The 17445-nt window shown below is 48.9% G+C and overlaps 53 non-coding genes across 53 annotated transcripts; all 53 read left to right on the top strand.

Annotated features, from left to right (window-relative positions):
* Positions 1–435: 435 nt before the first annotated feature.
* trnaa-ugc (transfer RNA alanine (anticodon UGC)) lies at positions 436–508 on the top strand. The gene has a single exon. It is a non-coding gene; the product is annotated as a tRNA-Ala (tRNA).
* A 172-nt stretch (positions 509–680) lies between these two features.
* Positions 681–753, top strand: trnaa-agc (transfer RNA alanine (anticodon AGC)). The gene has a single exon. It is a non-coding gene; the product is annotated as a tRNA-Ala (tRNA).
* Positions 754–907: 154 nt separating this feature from the next.
* trnaa-cgc (transfer RNA alanine (anticodon CGC)) lies at positions 908–980 on the top strand. Its single transcript has one exon. It is a non-coding gene; the product is annotated as a tRNA-Ala (tRNA).
* Positions 981–1255: 275 nt separating this feature from the next.
* trnaa-ugc (transfer RNA alanine (anticodon UGC)) lies at positions 1256–1328 on the top strand. Its single transcript has one exon. It is a non-coding gene; the product is annotated as a tRNA-Ala (tRNA).
* A 154-nt stretch (positions 1329–1482) lies between these two features.
* Positions 1483–1555, top strand: trnaa-cgc (transfer RNA alanine (anticodon CGC)). Its single transcript has one exon. It is a non-coding gene; the product is annotated as a tRNA-Ala (tRNA).
* Positions 1556–1830: 275 nt separating this feature from the next.
* On the top strand, positions 1831–1903 carry trnaa-ugc (transfer RNA alanine (anticodon UGC)). The gene has a single exon. It is a non-coding gene; the product is annotated as a tRNA-Ala (tRNA).
* Positions 1904–2075: 172 nt separating this feature from the next.
* On the top strand, positions 2076–2148 carry trnaa-agc (transfer RNA alanine (anticodon AGC)). Its single transcript has one exon. It is a non-coding gene; the product is annotated as a tRNA-Ala (tRNA).
* A 154-nt stretch (positions 2149–2302) lies between these two features.
* On the top strand, positions 2303–2375 carry trnaa-cgc (transfer RNA alanine (anticodon CGC)). Its single transcript has one exon. It is a non-coding gene; the product is annotated as a tRNA-Ala (tRNA).
* Positions 2376–2895: 520 nt separating this feature from the next.
* Positions 2896–2968, top strand: trnaa-agc (transfer RNA alanine (anticodon AGC)). The gene has a single exon. It is a non-coding gene; the product is annotated as a tRNA-Ala (tRNA).
* Positions 2969–3122: 154 nt separating this feature from the next.
* Positions 3123–3195, top strand: trnaa-cgc (transfer RNA alanine (anticodon CGC)). The gene has a single exon. It is a non-coding gene; the product is annotated as a tRNA-Ala (tRNA).
* Positions 3196–3470: 275 nt separating this feature from the next.
* On the top strand, positions 3471–3543 carry trnaa-agc (transfer RNA alanine (anticodon AGC)). The gene has a single exon. It is a non-coding gene; the product is annotated as a tRNA-Ala (tRNA).
* Positions 3544–3697: 154 nt separating this feature from the next.
* On the top strand, positions 3698–3770 carry trnaa-cgc (transfer RNA alanine (anticodon CGC)). Its single transcript has one exon. It is a non-coding gene; the product is annotated as a tRNA-Ala (tRNA).
* Positions 3771–4045: 275 nt separating this feature from the next.
* trnaa-ugc (transfer RNA alanine (anticodon UGC)) lies at positions 4046–4118 on the top strand. The gene has a single exon. It is a non-coding gene; the product is annotated as a tRNA-Ala (tRNA).
* Positions 4119–4290: 172 nt separating this feature from the next.
* Positions 4291–4363, top strand: trnaa-agc (transfer RNA alanine (anticodon AGC)). The gene has a single exon. It is a non-coding gene; the product is annotated as a tRNA-Ala (tRNA).
* Positions 4364–4517: 154 nt separating this feature from the next.
* Positions 4518–4590, top strand: trnaa-cgc (transfer RNA alanine (anticodon CGC)). The gene has a single exon. It is a non-coding gene; the product is annotated as a tRNA-Ala (tRNA).
* Positions 4591–4865: 275 nt separating this feature from the next.
* On the top strand, positions 4866–4938 carry trnaa-agc (transfer RNA alanine (anticodon AGC)). Its single transcript has one exon. It is a non-coding gene; the product is annotated as a tRNA-Ala (tRNA).
* A 172-nt stretch (positions 4939–5110) lies between these two features.
* Positions 5111–5183, top strand: trnaa-agc (transfer RNA alanine (anticodon AGC)). Its single transcript has one exon. It is a non-coding gene; the product is annotated as a tRNA-Ala (tRNA).
* A 154-nt stretch (positions 5184–5337) lies between these two features.
* trnaa-cgc (transfer RNA alanine (anticodon CGC)) lies at positions 5338–5410 on the top strand. The gene has a single exon. It is a non-coding gene; the product is annotated as a tRNA-Ala (tRNA).
* A 275-nt stretch (positions 5411–5685) lies between these two features.
* trnaa-agc (transfer RNA alanine (anticodon AGC)) lies at positions 5686–5758 on the top strand. Its single transcript has one exon. It is a non-coding gene; the product is annotated as a tRNA-Ala (tRNA).
* Positions 5759–5912: 154 nt separating this feature from the next.
* Positions 5913–5985, top strand: trnaa-cgc (transfer RNA alanine (anticodon CGC)). Its single transcript has one exon. It is a non-coding gene; the product is annotated as a tRNA-Ala (tRNA).
* A 502-nt stretch (positions 5986–6487) lies between these two features.
* Positions 6488–6560, top strand: trnaa-agc (transfer RNA alanine (anticodon AGC)). Its single transcript has one exon. It is a non-coding gene; the product is annotated as a tRNA-Ala (tRNA).
* Positions 6561–6714: 154 nt separating this feature from the next.
* trnaa-cgc (transfer RNA alanine (anticodon CGC)) lies at positions 6715–6787 on the top strand. The gene has a single exon. It is a non-coding gene; the product is annotated as a tRNA-Ala (tRNA).
* A 275-nt stretch (positions 6788–7062) lies between these two features.
* On the top strand, positions 7063–7135 carry trnaa-agc (transfer RNA alanine (anticodon AGC)). The gene has a single exon. It is a non-coding gene; the product is annotated as a tRNA-Ala (tRNA).
* A 747-nt stretch (positions 7136–7882) lies between these two features.
* trnaa-agc (transfer RNA alanine (anticodon AGC)) lies at positions 7883–7955 on the top strand. The gene has a single exon. It is a non-coding gene; the product is annotated as a tRNA-Ala (tRNA).
* A 502-nt stretch (positions 7956–8457) lies between these two features.
* Positions 8458–8530, top strand: trnaa-ugc (transfer RNA alanine (anticodon UGC)). Its single transcript has one exon. It is a non-coding gene; the product is annotated as a tRNA-Ala (tRNA).
* A 172-nt stretch (positions 8531–8702) lies between these two features.
* trnaa-agc (transfer RNA alanine (anticodon AGC)) lies at positions 8703–8775 on the top strand. Its single transcript has one exon. It is a non-coding gene; the product is annotated as a tRNA-Ala (tRNA).
* A 154-nt stretch (positions 8776–8929) lies between these two features.
* Positions 8930–9002, top strand: trnaa-cgc (transfer RNA alanine (anticodon CGC)). Its single transcript has one exon. It is a non-coding gene; the product is annotated as a tRNA-Ala (tRNA).
* A 275-nt stretch (positions 9003–9277) lies between these two features.
* trnaa-ugc (transfer RNA alanine (anticodon UGC)) lies at positions 9278–9350 on the top strand. The gene has a single exon. It is a non-coding gene; the product is annotated as a tRNA-Ala (tRNA).
* A 154-nt stretch (positions 9351–9504) lies between these two features.
* Positions 9505–9577, top strand: trnaa-cgc (transfer RNA alanine (anticodon CGC)). Its single transcript has one exon. It is a non-coding gene; the product is annotated as a tRNA-Ala (tRNA).
* Positions 9578–9852: 275 nt separating this feature from the next.
* Positions 9853–9925, top strand: trnaa-ugc (transfer RNA alanine (anticodon UGC)). The gene has a single exon. It is a non-coding gene; the product is annotated as a tRNA-Ala (tRNA).
* Positions 9926–10097: 172 nt separating this feature from the next.
* trnaa-agc (transfer RNA alanine (anticodon AGC)) lies at positions 10098–10170 on the top strand. The gene has a single exon. It is a non-coding gene; the product is annotated as a tRNA-Ala (tRNA).
* A 154-nt stretch (positions 10171–10324) lies between these two features.
* On the top strand, positions 10325–10397 carry trnaa-cgc (transfer RNA alanine (anticodon CGC)). Its single transcript has one exon. It is a non-coding gene; the product is annotated as a tRNA-Ala (tRNA).
* A 520-nt stretch (positions 10398–10917) lies between these two features.
* Positions 10918–10990, top strand: trnaa-agc (transfer RNA alanine (anticodon AGC)). The gene has a single exon. It is a non-coding gene; the product is annotated as a tRNA-Ala (tRNA).
* A 154-nt stretch (positions 10991–11144) lies between these two features.
* On the top strand, positions 11145–11217 carry trnaa-cgc (transfer RNA alanine (anticodon CGC)). The gene has a single exon. It is a non-coding gene; the product is annotated as a tRNA-Ala (tRNA).
* Positions 11218–11492: 275 nt separating this feature from the next.
* Positions 11493–11565, top strand: trnaa-agc (transfer RNA alanine (anticodon AGC)). The gene has a single exon. It is a non-coding gene; the product is annotated as a tRNA-Ala (tRNA).
* Positions 11566–11719: 154 nt separating this feature from the next.
* Positions 11720–11792, top strand: trnaa-cgc (transfer RNA alanine (anticodon CGC)). The gene has a single exon. It is a non-coding gene; the product is annotated as a tRNA-Ala (tRNA).
* Positions 11793–12067: 275 nt separating this feature from the next.
* trnaa-ugc (transfer RNA alanine (anticodon UGC)) lies at positions 12068–12140 on the top strand. The gene has a single exon. It is a non-coding gene; the product is annotated as a tRNA-Ala (tRNA).
* A 172-nt stretch (positions 12141–12312) lies between these two features.
* Positions 12313–12385, top strand: trnaa-agc (transfer RNA alanine (anticodon AGC)). The gene has a single exon. It is a non-coding gene; the product is annotated as a tRNA-Ala (tRNA).
* A 154-nt stretch (positions 12386–12539) lies between these two features.
* trnaa-cgc (transfer RNA alanine (anticodon CGC)) lies at positions 12540–12612 on the top strand. Its single transcript has one exon. It is a non-coding gene; the product is annotated as a tRNA-Ala (tRNA).
* Positions 12613–13132: 520 nt separating this feature from the next.
* trnaa-agc (transfer RNA alanine (anticodon AGC)) lies at positions 13133–13205 on the top strand. The gene has a single exon. It is a non-coding gene; the product is annotated as a tRNA-Ala (tRNA).
* A 154-nt stretch (positions 13206–13359) lies between these two features.
* trnaa-cgc (transfer RNA alanine (anticodon CGC)) lies at positions 13360–13432 on the top strand. The gene has a single exon. It is a non-coding gene; the product is annotated as a tRNA-Ala (tRNA).
* Positions 13433–13707: 275 nt separating this feature from the next.
* trnaa-agc (transfer RNA alanine (anticodon AGC)) lies at positions 13708–13780 on the top strand. Its single transcript has one exon. It is a non-coding gene; the product is annotated as a tRNA-Ala (tRNA).
* A 154-nt stretch (positions 13781–13934) lies between these two features.
* On the top strand, positions 13935–14007 carry trnaa-cgc (transfer RNA alanine (anticodon CGC)). The gene has a single exon. It is a non-coding gene; the product is annotated as a tRNA-Ala (tRNA).
* Positions 14008–14509: 502 nt separating this feature from the next.
* trnaa-agc (transfer RNA alanine (anticodon AGC)) lies at positions 14510–14582 on the top strand. The gene has a single exon. It is a non-coding gene; the product is annotated as a tRNA-Ala (tRNA).
* A 154-nt stretch (positions 14583–14736) lies between these two features.
* trnaa-cgc (transfer RNA alanine (anticodon CGC)) lies at positions 14737–14809 on the top strand. The gene has a single exon. It is a non-coding gene; the product is annotated as a tRNA-Ala (tRNA).
* A 275-nt stretch (positions 14810–15084) lies between these two features.
* trnaa-agc (transfer RNA alanine (anticodon AGC)) lies at positions 15085–15157 on the top strand. Its single transcript has one exon. It is a non-coding gene; the product is annotated as a tRNA-Ala (tRNA).
* A 502-nt stretch (positions 15158–15659) lies between these two features.
* Positions 15660–15732, top strand: trnaa-ugc (transfer RNA alanine (anticodon UGC)). Its single transcript has one exon. It is a non-coding gene; the product is annotated as a tRNA-Ala (tRNA).
* Positions 15733–15904: 172 nt separating this feature from the next.
* trnaa-agc (transfer RNA alanine (anticodon AGC)) lies at positions 15905–15977 on the top strand. Its single transcript has one exon. It is a non-coding gene; the product is annotated as a tRNA-Ala (tRNA).
* A 154-nt stretch (positions 15978–16131) lies between these two features.
* trnaa-cgc (transfer RNA alanine (anticodon CGC)) lies at positions 16132–16204 on the top strand. The gene has a single exon. It is a non-coding gene; the product is annotated as a tRNA-Ala (tRNA).
* A 275-nt stretch (positions 16205–16479) lies between these two features.
* Positions 16480–16552, top strand: trnaa-ugc (transfer RNA alanine (anticodon UGC)). Its single transcript has one exon. It is a non-coding gene; the product is annotated as a tRNA-Ala (tRNA).
* A 154-nt stretch (positions 16553–16706) lies between these two features.
* Positions 16707–16779, top strand: trnaa-cgc (transfer RNA alanine (anticodon CGC)). The gene has a single exon. It is a non-coding gene; the product is annotated as a tRNA-Ala (tRNA).
* Positions 16780–17054: 275 nt separating this feature from the next.
* On the top strand, positions 17055–17127 carry trnaa-ugc (transfer RNA alanine (anticodon UGC)). The gene has a single exon. It is a non-coding gene; the product is annotated as a tRNA-Ala (tRNA).
* A 172-nt stretch (positions 17128–17299) lies between these two features.
* Positions 17300–17372, top strand: trnaa-agc (transfer RNA alanine (anticodon AGC)). The gene has a single exon. It is a non-coding gene; the product is annotated as a tRNA-Ala (tRNA).
* The last annotated feature ends 73 nt before the right edge of the window (positions 17373–17445 follow it).

Consider the following 17445-nt stretch of genomic DNA (forward strand, 5'->3'; position numbering starts at 1 on the left):
GCATGAAGGATGACGACACGATTGGCCTAATACAATTTGGGTCCTCATGCTCATGCTAACAAGTTCCCCAACGAGGAGCTTAATATGGGGGAATTAGCTCAAGTGGTAGAGCGCTTGCTTCGCATGCGAGAGGCAGCGGTATCGATGCCCGCATTCTCCAACAGCTTTTTCATTGAAAAATGGAGCTCCGTTCCACAACAACCTTTGCACGTGTTTCGGAAAAGCAGCTCCAAAGTGTGGGACGATTCAACTCTCCCAGGTAGGAGCAAGGGAAGTGCGAGTTAGCTCAAACGCTGCAGCGCTTCCTTTGCCTGTCATATGCAGGGGAATCGATACTCGCAATCCCTGTGAGATTCAAATTGATGTCAAGTAAGCAGTCGAACCAGACTGTACTCATGCTGACGCTCACAAGTTCCCCAACGAGGAACTCTACATGGGGGATTAGCTCAAATGGTAGAGCGCTCGCTTTGCATGCGAGAGGTAGCGGGATCGATGCCCGCATCCTCCATAGGTGATGCTGTTTAACTGGCAAGATTTAGTTTCTTACGCAGGGGAATCGATACTCGCAATCCCTGTGAGATTCAAATTGATGTCAAGTAAGCAGTCGAGCCAGATTGTCGATTGTGACTCAAGACTGAGCAGTTTTTAACTCTTCCAAGGAAAATACACACACGTAAGGTGGGGGATTAGCTCAAATGGTAGAGCGCTCGCTTAGCATGCGAGAGGTAGCGGGATCGATGCCCGCATCCTCCACAGGTGATGCTGTTTAACTGGCAAGATTTAGTTCCTTTCCAAAGCAACATTTACAAGAATCGCATTGGCATGAAGGATGACGACACGATTGGCCTAATACAATTTGGGTCCTCATGCTCATGCTAACAAGTTCCCCAACGAGGAGCTTAATATGGGGGAATTAGCTCAAGTGGTAGAGCGCTTGCTTCGCATGCGAGAGGCAGCGGGATCGATGCCCGCATTCTCCAACAGCTTTTTCATTGAAAAATGGAGCTCCGTTCCACAACAACCTTTGCACGTGTTTCGGAAAAGCAGCTCCAAAGTGTGGGACGATTCAACTCTCCCAGGTAGGAGCAAGGGAAGTGCGAGTTAGCTCAAACGCTGCAGCGCTTCCTTTGCCTGTCATATGCAGGGGAATCGATACTCGCAATCCCTGTGAGATTCAAATTGATGTCAAGTAAGCAGTCGAACCAGACTGTACTCATGCTGACGCTCACAAGTTCCCCAACGAGAAACTCTACATGGGGGATTAGCTCAAATGGTAGAGCGCTCGCTTTGCATGCGAGAGGTAGCGGGATCGATGCCCGCATCCTCCACAGGTGATGCTGTTTAACTGGCAAGATTTAGTTCCTTTCCAAAGCAACATTTATAAGAATCGCATTGGCATGAAGGATGACGACACGATTGGCCTAATACAATTTGGGTCCTCATGCTGATGCTAACAAGTTCCCCAACGAGGAGCTTAATATGGGGGAATTAGCTCAAGTGGTAGAGCGCTTGCTTCGCATGCGAGAGGCAGCGGGATCGATGCCCGCATTCTCCAACAGCTTTTTCATTGAAAAATGGAGCTCCGTTCCACAACAACCTTTGCACGTGTTTCGGAAAAGCAGCTCCAAAGTGTGGGACGATTCAACTCTCCCAGGTAGGAGCAAGGGAAGTGCGAGTTAGCTCAAACGCTGCAGCGCTTCCTTTGCCTGTCATATGCAGGGGAATCGATACTCGCAATCCCTGTGAGATTCAAATTGATGTCAAGTAAGCAGTCGAACCAGACTGTACTCATGCTGACGCTCACAAGTTCCCCAACGAGGAACTCTACATGGGGGATTAGCTCAAATGGTAGAGCGCTCGCTTTGCATGCGAGAGGTAGCGGGATCGATGCCCGCATCCTCCATAGGTGATGCTGTTTAACTGGCAAGATTTAGTTTCTTACGCAGGGGAATCGATACTCGCAATCCCTGTGAGATTCAAATTGATGTCAAGTAAGCAGTCGAGCCAGATTGTCGATTGTGACTCAAGACTGAGCAGTTTTTAACTCTTCCAAGGAAAATACACACACGTAAGGTGGGGGATTAGCTCAAATGGTAGAGCGCTCGCTTAGCATGCGAGAGGTAGCGGGATCGATGCCCGCATCCTCCACAGGTGATGCTGTTTAACTGGCAAGATTTAGTTCCTTTCCAAAGCAACATCTACAAGAATCGCATTGGCATGAAGGATGACGACACGATTGGCCTAATACAATTTGGGTCCTCATGCTGATGCTAACAAGTTCCCCAACGAGGAGCTTAATATGGGGGAATTAGCTCAAGTGGTAGAGCGCTTGCTTCGCATGCGAGAGGCAGCGGGATCGATGCCCGCATTCTCCAACAGGTTTTTCATTGAAAAATGGAGCTCCGTTCCACAACAACCTTTGCACGTGTTTCGGAAAAGCAGCTCCAAAGTGTGGGACGATTCAACTCTCCCAGGTAGGAGCAAGGGAAGTGCGAGTTAGCTCAAACGCTGCAGCGCTTCCTTTGCCTGTCATATGCAGGGGAATCGATACTCGCAATCCCTGTGAGATTCAAATTGATGTCAAGTAAGCAGTCGAACCAGACTGTACTCATGCTGACGCTCACAAGTTCCCCAACGAGGAACTCTACATGGGGGATTAGCTCAAATGGTAGAACGCTCGCTTTGCATGCGAGAGGTAGCGGGATCGATGCCCGCATCCTCCATAGGTGATGCTGTTTAACTGGCAAGATTTAGTTTCTTACGCAGGGGAATCGATACTCGCAATCCCTGTGAGATTCAAATTGATGTCAAGTAAGCAGTCGAGCCAGATTGTCAATTGTGACTCAAGACTGAGCAGTTTTTAACTCTTCCAAGGAAAATACACACATGTAAGGTGGGGGATTAGCTCAAATGGTAGAGCGCTCGCTTAGCATGCGAGAGGTAGCGGGATCGATGCCCGCATCCTCCACAGGTGATGCTGTTTAACTGGCAAGATTTAGTTCCTTTCCAAAGCAACATCTACAAGAATCGCATTGGCATGAAGGATGACGACACGATTGGCCTAATACAATTTGGGTCCTCATGCTCATGCTAACAAGTTCCCCAACGAGGAGCTTAATATGGGGGAATTAGCTCAAGTGGTAGAGCGCTTGCTTCGCATGCGAGAGGCAGCGGGATCGATGCCCGCATTCTCCAACAGCTTTTTCATTGAAAAATGGAGCTCCGTTCCACAACAACCTTTGCACGTGTTTCGGAAAAGCAGCTCAAAAGTGTGGGACGATTCAACTCTCCCAGGTAGGAGCAAGGGAAGTGCGAGTTAGCTCAAACGCTGCAGCGCTTCCTTTGCCTGTCATATGCAGGGGAATCGATACTCGCAATCCCTGTGAGATTCAAATTGATGTCAAGTAAGCAGTCGAACCAGACTGTACTCATGCTGACGCTCACAAGTTCCCCAATGAGAAACTCTACATGGGGGATTAGCTCAAATGGTAGAGCGCTCGCTTAGCATGCGAGAGGTAGCGGGATCGATGCCCGCATCCTCCACAGGTGATGCTGTTTAACTGGCAAGATTTAGTTCCTTTCCAAAGCAACATCTACAAGAATCGCATTGGCATGAAGGATGACGACACGATTGGCCTAATACAATTTGGGTCCTCATGCTGATGCTAACAAGTTCCCCAACGAGGAGCTTAATATGGGGGAATTAGCTCAAGTGGTAGAGCGCTTGCTTCGCATGCGAGAGGCAGCGGGATCGATGCCCGCATTCTCCAACAGCTTTTTCATTGAAAAATGGAGCTCCGTTCCACAACAACCTTTGCACGTGTTTCGGAAAAGCAGCTCCAAAGTGTGGGACGATTCAACTCTCCCAGGTAGGAGCAAGGGAAGTGCGAGTTAGCTCAAACGCTGCAGCGCTTCCTTTGCCTGTCATATGCAGGGGAATCGATACTCGCAATCCCTGTGAGATTCAAATTGATGTCAAGTAAGCAGTCGAACCAGACTGTACTCATGCTGACGCTCACAAGTTCCCCAACGAGGAACTCTACATGGGGGATTAGCTCAAATGGTAGAGCGCTCGCTTTGCATGCGAGAGGTAGCGGGATCGATGCCCGCATCTTCCATAGGTGATGCTGTTTAACTGGCAAGATTTAGTTTCTTACGCAGGGGAATCGATACTCGCAATCCCTGTGAGATTCAAATTGATGTCAAGTAAGCAGTCGAGCCAGATTGTCAATTGTGACTCAAGACTGAGCAGTTTTTAACTCTTCCAAGGAAAATACACACACGTAAGGTGGGGGATTAGCTCAAATGGTAGAGCGCTCGCTTAGCATGCGAGAGGTAGCGGGATCGATGCCCGCATCCTCCACAGGTGATGCTGTTTAACTGGCAAGATTTAGTTCCTTTCCAAAGCAACATTTACAAGAATCGCATTGGCATGAAGGATGACGACACGATTGGCCGAAGACAATTTGGGTCCTCATGCTGATGCTAACAAGTTCCCCAACGAGGAGCTTAATATGGGGGAATTAGCTCAAGTGGTAGAGCGCTTGCTTCGCATGCGAGAGGCAGCGGGATCGATGCCCGCATTCTCCAACAGCTTTTTCATTGAAAAATGGAGCTCCGTTCCACAACAACCTTTGCACGTGTTTCGGAAAAGCAGCTCCAAAGTGTGGGACGATTCAACTCTCCCAGGTAGGAGCAAGGGAAGTGCGAGTTAGCTCAAACGCTGCAGCGCTTCCTTTGCCTGTCATATGCAGGGGAATCGATACTCGCAATCCCTGTGAGATTCAAATTGATGTCAAGTAAGCAGTCGAACCAGACTGTACTCATGCTGACGCTCACAAGTTCCCCAACGAGGAACTCTACATGGGGGATTAGCTCAAATGGTAGAGCGCTCGCTTAGCATGCGAGAGGTAGCGGGATCGATGCCCGCATCCTCCATAGGTGATGCTGTTTAACTGGCAAGATTTAGTTTCTTACGCAGGGGAATCGATACTCGCAATCCCTGTGAGATTCAAATTGATGTCAAGTAAGCAGTCGAGCCAGATTGTCAATTGTGACTCAAGACTGAGCAGTTTTTAACTCTTCCAAGGAAAATACACACATGTAAGGTGGGGGATTAGCTCAAATGGTAGAGCGCTCGCTTAGCATGCGAGAGGTAGCGGGATCGATGCCCGCATCCTCCACAGGTGATGCTGTTTAACTGGCAAGATTTAGTTCCTTTCCAAAGCAACATCTACAAGAATCGCATTGGCATGAAGGATGACGACACGATTGGCCTAATACAATTTGGGTCCTCATGCTCATGCTAACAAGTTCCCCAACGAGGAGCTTAATATGGGGGAATTAGCTCAAGTGGTAGAGCGCTTGCTTCGCATGCGAGAGGCAGCGGGATCGATGCCCGCATTCTCCAACAGCTTTTTCATTGAAAAATGGAGCTCCGTTCCACAACAACCTTTGCACGTGTTTCGGAAAAGCAGCTCAAAAGTGTGGGACGATTCAACTCTCCCAGGTAGGAGCAAGGGAAGTGCGAGTTAGCTCAAACGCTGCAGCGCTTCCTTTGCCTGTCATATGCAGGGGAATCGATACTCGCAATCCCTGTGAGATTCAAATTGATGTCAAGTAAGCAGTCGAACCAGACTGTACTCATGCTGACGCTCACAAGTTCCCCAATGAGAAACTCTACATGGGGGATTAGCTCAAATGGTAGAGCGCTCGCTTAGCATGCGAGAGGTAGCGGGATCGATGCCCGCATCCTCCACAGGTGATGCTGTTTAACTGGCAAGATTTAGTTCCTTTCCAAAGCAACATTTACAAGAATCGCATTGGCATGAAGGATGACGACACGATTGGCCTAATACAATTTGGGTCCCCATGCTGATGCTAACAAGTTCCCCAACGAGGAGCTTAATATGGGGGAATTAGCTCAAGTGGTAGAGCGCTTGCTTCGCATGCGAGAGGCAGCGGGATCGATGCCCGCATTCTCCAACAGCTTTTTCATTGAAAAATGGAGCTCCGTTCCACAACAACCTTTGCACGTGTTTCGTAAAAGCAGCTCCAAAGTGTGGAACGATTCAACTCTCCCAGGTAGGAGCAAGGGAAGTGCGAGTTAGCTCAAACGCTGCAGCGCTTCCTTTGCCTGTCATATGCAGGGGAATCGATACTCGCAATCCCTGTGAGATTCAAATTGATGTCAAGTAAGCAGTCGAACCAGACTGTACTCATGCTGACGCTCACAAGTTCCCCAACGAGGAACTCTACATGGGGGATTAGCTCAAATGGTAGAGCGCTCGCTTAGCATGCGAGAGGTAGCGGGATCGATGCCTGCATCCTCCATAGGTGATGCTGTTTAACTGGCAAGATTTAGTTTCTTACGCAGGGGAATCGATACTCGCAATCCCTGTGAGATTCAAATTGATGTCAAGTAAGCAGTCGAACCAGACTGTACTCATGCTGACGCTCACAAGTTCCCCAACGAGAAACTCTACATGGGGGATTAGCTCAAATGGTAGAGCGCTCGCTTAGCATGCGAGAGGTAGCGGGATCGATGCCCGCATCCTCCACAGGTGATGCTGTTTAACTGGCAAGATTTAGTTCCTTTCCAAAGCAACATCTACAAGAATCGCATTGGCATGAAGGATGACGACACGATTGGCCTAATACAATTTGGGTCCTCATGCTGATGCTAACAAGTTCCCCAACGAGGAGCTTAGTATGGGGGAATTAGCTCAAGTGGTAGAGCGCTTGCTTCGCATGCGAGAGGCAGCGGGATCGATGCCCGCATTCTCCAACAGCTTTTTCATTGAAAAATGGAGCTCCGTTCCACAACAACCTTTGCACGTGTTTCGGAAAAGCAGCTCCAAAGTGTGGGACGATTCAACTCTCCCAGGTAGGAGCAAGGGAAGTGCGAGTTAGCTCAAACGCTGCAGCGCTTCCTTTGCCTGTCATATGCAGGGGAATCGATACTCGCAATCCCTGTGAGATTCAAATTGATGTCAAGTAAGCAGTCGAACCAGACTGTACTCATGCTGACGCTCACAAGTTCCCCAACGAGGAACTCTACATGGGGGATTAGCTCAAATGGTAGAGCGCTCGCTTAGCATGCGAGAGGTAGCGGGATCGATGCCCGCATCCTCCACAGGTGATGCTGTTTAACTGGCAAGATTTAGTTCCTTTCCAAAGCAACATTTACAAGAATCGCATTGGCATGAAGGATGACGACACGATTGGCCTAATACAATTTGGGTCCTCATGCTGATGCTAACAAGTTCCCCAACGAGGAGCTTAATATGGGGGAATTAGCTCAAGTGGTAGAGCGCTTGCTTCGCATGCGAGAGGCAGCGGTATCGATGCCCGCATTCTCCAACAGCTTTTTCATTGAAAAATGGAGCTCCGTTCCACAACAACCTTTGCACGTGTTTCGGAAAAGCAGCTCCAAAGTGTGGGACGATTCAACTCTCCCAGGTAGGAGCAAGGGAAGTGCGAGTTAGCTCAAACGCTGCAGCGCTTCCTTTGCCTGTCATATGCAGGGGAATCGATACTCGCAATCCCTGTGAGATTCAAATTGATGTCAAGTAAGCAGTCGAACCAGACTGTACTCATGCTGACGCTCACAAGTTCCCCAACGAGGAACTCTACATGGGGGATTAGCTCAAATGGTAGAACGCTCGCTTTGCATGCGAGAGGTAGCGGGATCGATGCCCGCATCCTCCATAGGTGATGCTGTTTAACTGGCAAGATTTAGTTTCTTACGCAGGGGAATCGATACTCGCAATCCCTGTGAGATTCAAATTGATGTCAAGTAAGCAGTCGAGCCAGATTGTCAATTGTGACTCAAGACTGAGCAGTTTTTAACTCTTCCAAGGAAAATACACACATGTAAGGTGGGGGATTAGCTCAAATGGTAGAGCGCTCGCTTAGCATGCGAGAGGTAGCGGGATCGATGCCCGCATCCTCCACAGGTGATGCTGTTTAACTGGCAAGATTTAGTTCCTTTCCAAAGCAACATCTACAAGAATCGCATTGGCATGAAGGATGACGACACGATTGGCCTAATACAATTTGGGTCCTCATGCTCATGCTAACAAGTTCCCCAACGAGGAGCTTAATATGGGGGAATTAGCTCAAGTGGTAGAGCGCTTGCTTCGCATGCGAGAGGCAGCGGTATCGATGCCCGCATTCTCCAACAGCTTTTTCATTGAAAAATGGAGCTCCGTTCCACAACAACCTTTGCACGTGTTTCGGAAAAGCAGCTCCAAAGTGTGGGACGATTCAACTCTCCCAGGTAGGAGCAAGGGAAGTGCGAGTTAGCTCAAACGCTGCAGCGCTTCCTTTGCCTGTCATATGCAGGGGAATCGATACTCGCAATCCCTGTGAGATTCAAATTGATGTCAAGTAAGCAGTCGAACCAGACTGTACTCATGCTGACGCTCACAAGTTCCCCAACGAGGAACTCTACATGGGGGATTAGCTCAAATGGTAGAGCGCTCGCTTTGCATGCGAGAGGTAGCGGGATCGATGCCCGCATCCTCCATAGGTGATGCTGTTTAACTGGCAAGATTTAGTTTCTTACGCAGGGGAATCGATACTCGCAATCCCTGTGAGATTCAAATTGATGTCAAGTAAGCAGTCGAGCCAGATTGTCGATTGTGACTCAAGACTGAGCAGTTTTTAACTCTTCCAAGGAAAATACACACACGTAAGGTGGGGGATTAGCTCAAATGGTAGAGCGCTCGCTTAGCATGCGAGAGGTAGCGGGATCGATGCCCGCATCCTCCACAGGTGATGCTGTTTAACTGGCAAGATTTAGTTCCTTTCCAAAGCAACATTTACAAGAATCGCATTGGCATGAAGGATGACGACACGATTGGCCTAATACAATTTGGGTCCTCATGCTCATGCTAACAAGTTCCCCAACGAGGAGCTTAATATGGGGGAATTAGCTCAAGTGGTAGAGCGCTTGCTTCGCATGCGAGAGGCAGCGGGATCGATGCCCGCATTCTCCAACAGCTTTTTCATTGAAAAATGGAGCTCCGTTCCACAACAACCTTTGCACGTGTTTCGGAAAAGCAGCTCCAAAGTGTGGGACGATTCAACTCTCCCAGGTAGGAGCAAGGGAAGTGCGAGTTAGCTCAAACGCTGCAGCGCTTCCTTTGCCTGTCATATGCAGGGGAATCGATACTCGCAATCCCTGTGAGATTCAAATTGATGTCAAGTAAGCAGTCGAACCAGACTGTACTCATGCTGACGCTCACAAGTTCCCCAACGAGAAACTCTACATGGGGGATTAGCTCAAATGGTAGAGCGCTCGCTTTGCATGCGAGAGGTAGCGGGATCGATGCCCGCATCCTCCACAGGTGATGCTGTTTAACTGGCAAGATTTAGTTCCTTTCCAAAGCAACATTTATAAGAATCGCATTGGCATGAAGGATGACGACACGATTGGCCTAATACAATTTGGGTCCTCATGCTGATGCTAACAAGTTCCCCAACGAGGAGCTTAATATGGGGGAATTAGCTCAAGTGGTAGAGCGCTTGCTTCGCATGCGAGAGGCAGCGGGATCGATGCCCGCATTCTCCAACAGCTTTTTCATTGAAAAATGGAGCTCCGTTCCACAACAACCTTTGCACGTGTTTCGGAAAAGCAGCTCCAAAGTGTGGGACGATTCAACTCTCCCAGGTAGGAGCAAGGGAAGTGCGAGTTAGCTCAAACGCTGCAGCGCTTCCTTTGCCTGTCATATGCAGGGGAATCGATACTCGCAATCCCTGTGAGATTCAAATTGATGTCAAGTAAGCAGTCGAACCAGACTGTACTCATGCTGACGCTCACAAGTTCCCCAACGAGGAACTCTACATGGGGGATTAGCTCAAATGGTAGAGCGCTCGCTTTGCATGCGAGAGGTAGCGGGATCGATGCCCGCATCCTCCATAGGTGATGCTGTTTAACTGGCAAGATTTAGTTTCTTACGCAGGGGAATCGATACTCGCAATCCCTGTGAGATTCAAATTGATGTCAAGTAAGCAGTCGAGCCAGATTGTCGATTGTGACTCAAGACTGAGCAGTTTTTAACTCTTCCAAGGAAAATACACACACGTAAGGTGGGGGATTAGCTCAAATGGTAGAGCGCTCGCTTAGCATGCGAGAGGTAGCGGGATCGATGCCCGCATCCTCCACAGGTGATGCTGTTTAACTGGCAAGATTTAGTTCCTTTCCAAAGCAACATCTACAAGAATCGCATTGGCATGAAGGATGACGACACGATTGGCCTAATACAATTTGGGTCCTCATGCTGATGCTAACAAGTTCCCCAACGAGGAGCTTAATATGGGGGAATTAGCTCAAGTGGTAGAGCGCTTGCTTCGCATGCGAGAGGCAGCGGGATCGATGCCCGCATTCTCCAACAGGTTTTTCATTGAAAAATGGAGCTCCGTTCCACAACAACCTTTGCACGTGTTTCGGAAAAGCAGCTCCAAAGTGTGGGACGATTCAACTCTCCCAGGTAGGAGCAAGGGAAGTGCGAGTTAGCTCAAACGCTGCAGCGCTTCCTTTGCCTGTCATATGCAGGGGAATCGATACTCGCAATCCCTGTGAGATTCAAATTGATGTCAAGTAAGCAGTCGAACCAGACTGTACTCATGCTGACGCTCACAAGTTCCCCAACGAGGAACTCTACATGGGGGATTAGCTCAAATGGTAGAACGCTCGCTTTGCATGCGAGAGGTAGCGGGATCGATGCCCGCATCCTCCATAGGTGATGCTGTTTAACTGGCAAGATTTAGTTTCTTACGCAGGGGAATCGATACTCGCAATCCCTGTGAGATTCAAATTGATGTCAAGTAAGCAGTCGAGCCAGATTGTCAATTGTGACTCAAGACTGAGCAGTTTTTAACTCTTCCAAGGAAAATACACACATGTAAGGTGGGGGATTAGCTCAAATGGTAGAGCGCTCGCTTAGCATGCGAGAGGTAGCGGGATCGATGCCCGCATCCTCCACAGGTGATGCTGTTTAACTGGCAAGATTTAGTTCCTTTCCAAAGCAACATCTACAAGAATCGCATTGGCATGAAGGATGACGACACGATTGGCCTAATACAATTTGGGTCCTCATGCTCATGCTAACAAGTTCCCCAACGAGGAGCTTAATATGGGGGAATTAGCTCAAGTGGTAGAGCGCTTGCTTCGCATGCGAGAGGCAGCGGGATCGATGCCCGCATTCTCCAACAGCTTTTTCATTGAAAAATGGAGCTCCGTTCCACAACAACCTTTGCACGTGTTTCGGAAAAGCAGCTCAAAAGTGTGGGACGATTCAACTCTCCCAGGTAGGAGCAAGGGAAGTGCGAGTTAGCTCAAACGCTGCAGCGCTTCCTTTGCCTGTCATATGCAGGGGAATCGATACTCGCAATCCCTGTGAGATTCAAATTGATGTCAAGTAAGCAGTCGAACCAGACTGTACTCATGCTGACGCTCACAAGTTCCCCAATGAGAAACTCTACATGGGGGATTAGCTCAAATGGTAGAGCGCTCGCTTAGCATGCGAGAGGTAGCGGGATCGATGCCCGCATCCTCCACAGGTGATGCTGTTTAACTGGCAAGATTTAGTTCCTTTCCAAAGCAACATCTACAAGAATCGCATTGGCATGAAGGATGACGACACGATTGGCCTAATACAATTTGGGTCCTCATGCTGATGCTAACAAGTTCCCCAACGAGGAGCTTAATATGGGGGAATTAGCTCAAGTGGTAGAGCGCTTGCTTCGCATGCGAGAGGCAGCGGGATCGATGCCCGCATTCTCCAACAGCTTTTTCATTGAAAAATGGAGCTCCGTTCCACAACAACCTTTGCACGTGTTTCGGAAAAGCAGCTCCAAAGTGTGGGACGATTCAACTCTCCCAGGTAGGAGCAAGGGAAGTGCGAGTTAGCTCAAACGCTGCAGCGCTTCCTTTGCCTGTCATATGCAGGGGAATCGATACTCGCAATCCCTGTGAGATTCAAATTGATGTCAAGTAAGCAGTCGAACCAGACTGTACTCATGCTGACGCTCACAAGTTCCCCAACGAGGAACTCTACATGGGGGATTAGCTCAAATGGTAGAGCGCTCGCTTTGCATGCGAGAGGTAGCGGGATCGATGCCCGCATCCTCCATAGGTGATGCTGTTTAACTGGCAAGATTTAGTTTCTTACGCAGGGGAATCGATACTCGCAATCCCTGTGAGATTCAAATTGATGTCAAGTAAGCAGTCGAGCCAGATTGTCGATTGTGACTCAAGACTGAGCAGTTTTTAACTCTTCCAAGGAAAATACACACACGTAAGGTGGGGGATTAGCTCAAATGGTAGAGCGCTCGCTTAGCATGCGAGAGGTAGCGGGATCGATGCCCGCATCCTCCACAGGTGATGCTGTTTAACTGGCAAGATTTAGTTCCTTTCCAAAGCAACATCTACAAGAATCGCATTGGCATGAAGGATGACGACACGATTGGCCTAATACAATTTGGGTCCTCATGCTGATGCTAACAAGTTCCCCAACGAGGAGCTTAATATGGGGGAATTAGCTCAAGTGGTAGAGCGCTTGCTTCGCATGCGAGAGGCAGCGGGATCGATGCCCGCATTCTCCAACAGGTTTTTCATTGAAAAATGGAGCTCCGTTCCACAACAACCTTTGCACGTGTTTCGGAAAAGCAGCTCCAAAGTGTGGGACGATTCAACTCTCCCAGGTAGGAGCAAGGGAAGTGCGAGTTAGCTCAAACGCTGCAGCGCTTCCTTTGCCTGTCATATGCAGGGGAATCGATACTCGCAATCCCTGTGAGATTCAAATTGATGTCAAGTAAGCAGTCGAACCAGACTGTACTCATGCTGACGCTCACAAGTTCCCCAACGAGGAACTCTACATGGGGGATTAGCTCAAATGGTAGAACGCTCGCTTTGCATGCGAGAGGTAGCGGGATCGATGCCCGCATCCTCCATAGGTGATGCTGTTTAACTGGCAAGATTTAGTTTCTTACGCAGGGGAATCGATACTCGCAATCCCTGTGAGATTCAAATTGATGTCAAGTAAGCAGTCGAGCCAGATTGTCAATTGTGACTCAAGACTGAGCAGTTTTTAACTCTTCCAAGGAAAATACACACATGTAAGGTGGGGGATTAGCTCAAATGGTAGAGCGCTCGCTTAGCATGCGAGAGGTAGCGGGATCGATGCCCGCATCCTCCACAGGTGATGCTGTTTAACTGGCAAGATTTAGTTCCTTTCCAAAGCAACATCTACAAGAATCGCATTGGCATGAAGGATGACGACACGATTGGCCTAATACAATTTGGGTCCTCATGCTCATGCTAACAAGTTCCCCAACGAGGAGCTTAATATGGGGGAATTAGCTCAAGTGGTAGAGCGCTTGCTTCGCATGCGAGAGGCAGCGGGATCGATGCCCGCATTCTCCAACAGCTTTTTCATTGAAAAATGGAGCTCCGTTCCACAACAACCTTTGCACGTGTTTCGGAAAAGCAGCTCAAAAGTGTGGGACGATTCAACTCTCCCAGGTAGGAGCAAGGGAAGTGCGAGTTAGCTCAAACGCTGCAGCGCTTCCTTTGCCTGTCATATGCAGGGGAATCGATACTCGCAATCCCTGTGAGATTCAAATTGATGTCAAGTAAGCAGTCGAACCAGACTGTACTCATGCTGACGCTCACAAGTTCCCCAATGAGAAACTCTACATGGGGGATTAGCTCAAATGGTAGAGCGCTCGCTTAGCATGCGAGAGGTAGCGGGATCGATGCCCGCATCCTCCACAGGTGATGCTGTTTAACTGGCAAGATTTAGTTCCTTTCCAAAGCAACATTTACAAGAATCGCATTGGCATGAAGGATGACGACACGATTGGCCTAATACAATTTGGGTCCCCATGCTGATGCTAACAAGTTCCCCAACGAGGAGCTTAATATGGGGGAATTAGCTCAAGTGGTAGAGCGCTTGCTTCGCATGCGAGAGGCAGCGGGATCGATGCCCGCATTCTCCAACAGCTTTTTCATTGAAAAATGGAGCTCCGTTCCACAACAACCTTTGCACGTGTTTCGTAAAAGCAGCTCCAAAGTGTGGAACGATTCAACTCTCCCAGGTAGGAGCAAGGGAAGTGCGAGTTAGCTCAAACGCTGCAGCGCTTCCTTTGCCTGTCATATGCAGGGGAATCGATACTCGCAATCCCTGTGAGATTCAAATTGATGTCAAGTAAGCAGTCGAACCAGACTGTACTCATGCTGACGCTCACAAGTTCCCCAACGAGGAACTCTACATGGGGGATTAGCTCAAATGGTAGAGCGCTCGCTTAGCATGCGAGAGGTAGCGGGATCGATGCCTGCATCCTCCATAGGTGATGCTGTTTAACTGGCAAGATTTAGTTTCTTACGCAGGGGAATCGATACTCGCAATCCCTGTGAGATTCAAATTGATGTCAAGTAAGCAGTCGAACCAGACTGTACTCATGCTGACGCTCACAAGTTCCCCAACGAGAAACTCTACATGGGGGATTAGCTCAAATGGTAGAGCGCTCGCTTAGCATGCGAGAGGTAGCGGGATCGATGCCCGCATCCTCCACAGGTGATGCTGTTTAACTGGCAAGATTTAGTTCCTTTCCAAAGCAACATCTACAAGAATCGCATTGGCATGAAGGATGACGACACGATTGGCCTAATACAATTTGGGTCCTCATGCTGATGCTAACAAGTTCCCCAACGAGGAGCTTAGTATGGGGGAATTAGCTCAAGTGGTAGAGCGCTTGCTTCGCATGCGAGAGGCAGCGGGATCGATGCCCGCATTCTCCAACAGCTTTTTCATTGAAAAATGGAGCTCCGTTCCACAACAACCTTTGCACGTGTTTCGGAAAAGCAGCTCCAAAGTGTGGGACGATTCAACTCTCCCAGGTAGGAGCAAGGGAAGTGCGAGTTAGCTCAAACGCTGCAGCGCTTCCTTTGCCTGTCATATGCAGGGGAATCGATACTCGCAATCCCTGTGAGATTCAAATTGATGTCAAGTAAGCAGTCGAACCAGACTGTACTCATGCTGACGCTCACAAGTTCCCCAACGAGGAACTCTACATGGGGGATTAGCTCAAATGGTAGAGCGCTCGCTTAGCATGCGAGAGGTAGCGGGATCGATGCCCGCATCCTCCACAGGTGATGCTGTTTAACTGGCAAGATTTAGTTCCTTTCCAAAGCAACATTTACAAGAATCGCATTGGCATGAAGGATGACGACACGATTGGCCTAATACAATTTGGGTCCTCATGCTGATGCTAACAAGTTCCCCAACGAGGAGCTTAATATGGGGGAATTAGCTCAAGTGGTAGAGCGCTTGCTTCGCATGCGAGAGGCAGCGGTATCGATGCCCGCATTCTCCAACAGCTTTTTCATTGAAAAATGGAGCTCCGTTCCACAACAACCTTTGCACGTGTTTCGGAAAAGCAGCTCCAAAGTGTGGGACGATTCAACTCTCCCAGGTAGGAGCAAGGGAAGTGCGAGTTAGCTCAAACGCTGCAGCGCTTCCTTTGCCTGTCATATGCAGGGGAATCGATACTCGCAATCCCTGTGAGATTCAAATTGATGTCAAGTAAGCAGTCGAACCAGACTGTACTCATGCTGACGCTCACAAGTTCCCCAACGAGGAACTCTACATGGGGGATTAGCTCAAATGGTAGAGCGCTCGCTTTGCATGCGAGAGGTAGCGGGATCGATGCCCGCATCCTCCATAGGTGATGCTGTTTAACTGGCAAGATTTAGTTTCTTACGCAGGGGAATCGATACTCGCAATCCCTGTGAGATTCAAATTGATGTCAAGTAAGCAGTCGAGCCAGATTGTCGATTGTGACTCAAGACTGAGCAGTTTTTAACTCTTCCAAGGAAAATACACACACGTAAGGTGGGGGATTAGCTCAAATGGTAGAGCGCTCGCTTAGCATGCGAGAGGTAGCGGGATCGATGCCCGCATCCTCCACAGGTGATGCTGTTTAACTGGCAAGATTTAGTTCCTTTCCAAAGCAACATTTACAAGAATCGCATTGGCATGAAGGATGACGACACGATTGGCCTAATACAATTTGGGTCCTCATGCTCATGCTAACAAGTTCCCCAACGAGGAGCTTAATATGGGGGAATTAGCTCAAGTGGTAGAGCGCTTGCTTCGCATGCGAGAGGCAGCGGGATCGATGCCCGCATTCTCCAACAGCTTTTTCATTGAAAAATGGAGCTCCGTTCCACAACAACCTTTGCACGTGTTTCGGAAAAGCAGCTCCAAAGTGTGGGACGATTCAACTCTCCCAGGTAGGAGCAAGGGAAGTGCGAGTTAGCTCAAACGCTGCAGCGCTTCCTTTGCCTGTCATATGCAGGGGAATCGATACTCGCAATCCCTGTGAGATTCAAATTGATGTCAAGTAAGCAGTCGAACCAGACTGTACTCATGCTGACGCTCACAAGTTCCCCAACGAGAAACTCTACATGGGGGATTAGCTCAAATGGTAGAGCGCTCGCTTTGCATGCGAGAGGTAGCGGGATCGATGCCCGCATCCTCCACAGGTGATGCTGTTTAACTGGCAAGATTTAGTTCCTTTCCAAAGCAACATTTATAAGAATCGCATTGGCATGAAGGATGACGACACGATTGGCCTAATACAATTTGGGTCCTCATGCTGATGCTAACAAGTTCCCCAACGAGGAGCTTAATATGGGGGAATTAGCTCAAGTGGTAGAGCGCTTGCTTCGCATGCGAGAGGCAGCGGGATCGATGCCCGCATTCTCCAACAGCTTTTTCATTGAAAAATGGAGCTCCGTTCCACAACAACCTTTGCACGTGTTTCGGAAAAGCAGCTCCAAAGTGTGGGACGATTCAACTCTCCCAGGTAGGAGCAAGGGAAGTGCGAGTTAGCTCAAACGCTGCAGCGCTTCCTTTGCCTGTCATATGCAGGGGAATCGATACTCGCAATCCCTGTGAGATTCAAATTGATGTCAAGTAAGCAGTCGAACCAGACTGTACTCATGCTGACGCTCACAAGTTCCCCAACGAGGAACTCTACATGGGGGATTAGCTCAAATGGTAGAGCGCTCGCTTTGCATGCGAGAGGTAGCGGGATCGATGCCCGCATCCTCCATAGGTGATGCTGTTTAACTGGCAAGATTTAGTTTCTTACGCAGGGGAATCGATACTCGCAATCCCTGTGAGATTCAAATTGATGTCAAGTAAGCAGTCGAGCCAGATTGTCGATTGTGACTCAAGACTGAGCAGTTTTTAACTCTTCCAAGGAAAATACACACACGTAAGGTGGGGGATTAGCTCAAATGGTAGAGCGCTCGCTTAGCATGCGAGAGGTAGCGGGATCGATGCCCGCATCCTCCACAGGTGATGCTGTTTAACTGGCAAGATTTAGTTCCTTTCCAAAGCAACATCTACAAGAATCGCATTGGCATGA

This window comes from Osmerus mordax, chromosome 22 (genome assembly GCF_038355195.1).
Source record: "Osmerus mordax isolate fOsmMor3 chromosome 22, fOsmMor3.pri, whole genome shotgun sequence".
In the NCBI taxonomy this organism is placed as follows: domain Eukaryota; kingdom Metazoa; phylum Chordata; class Actinopteri; order Osmeriformes; family Osmeridae; genus Osmerus; species Osmerus mordax.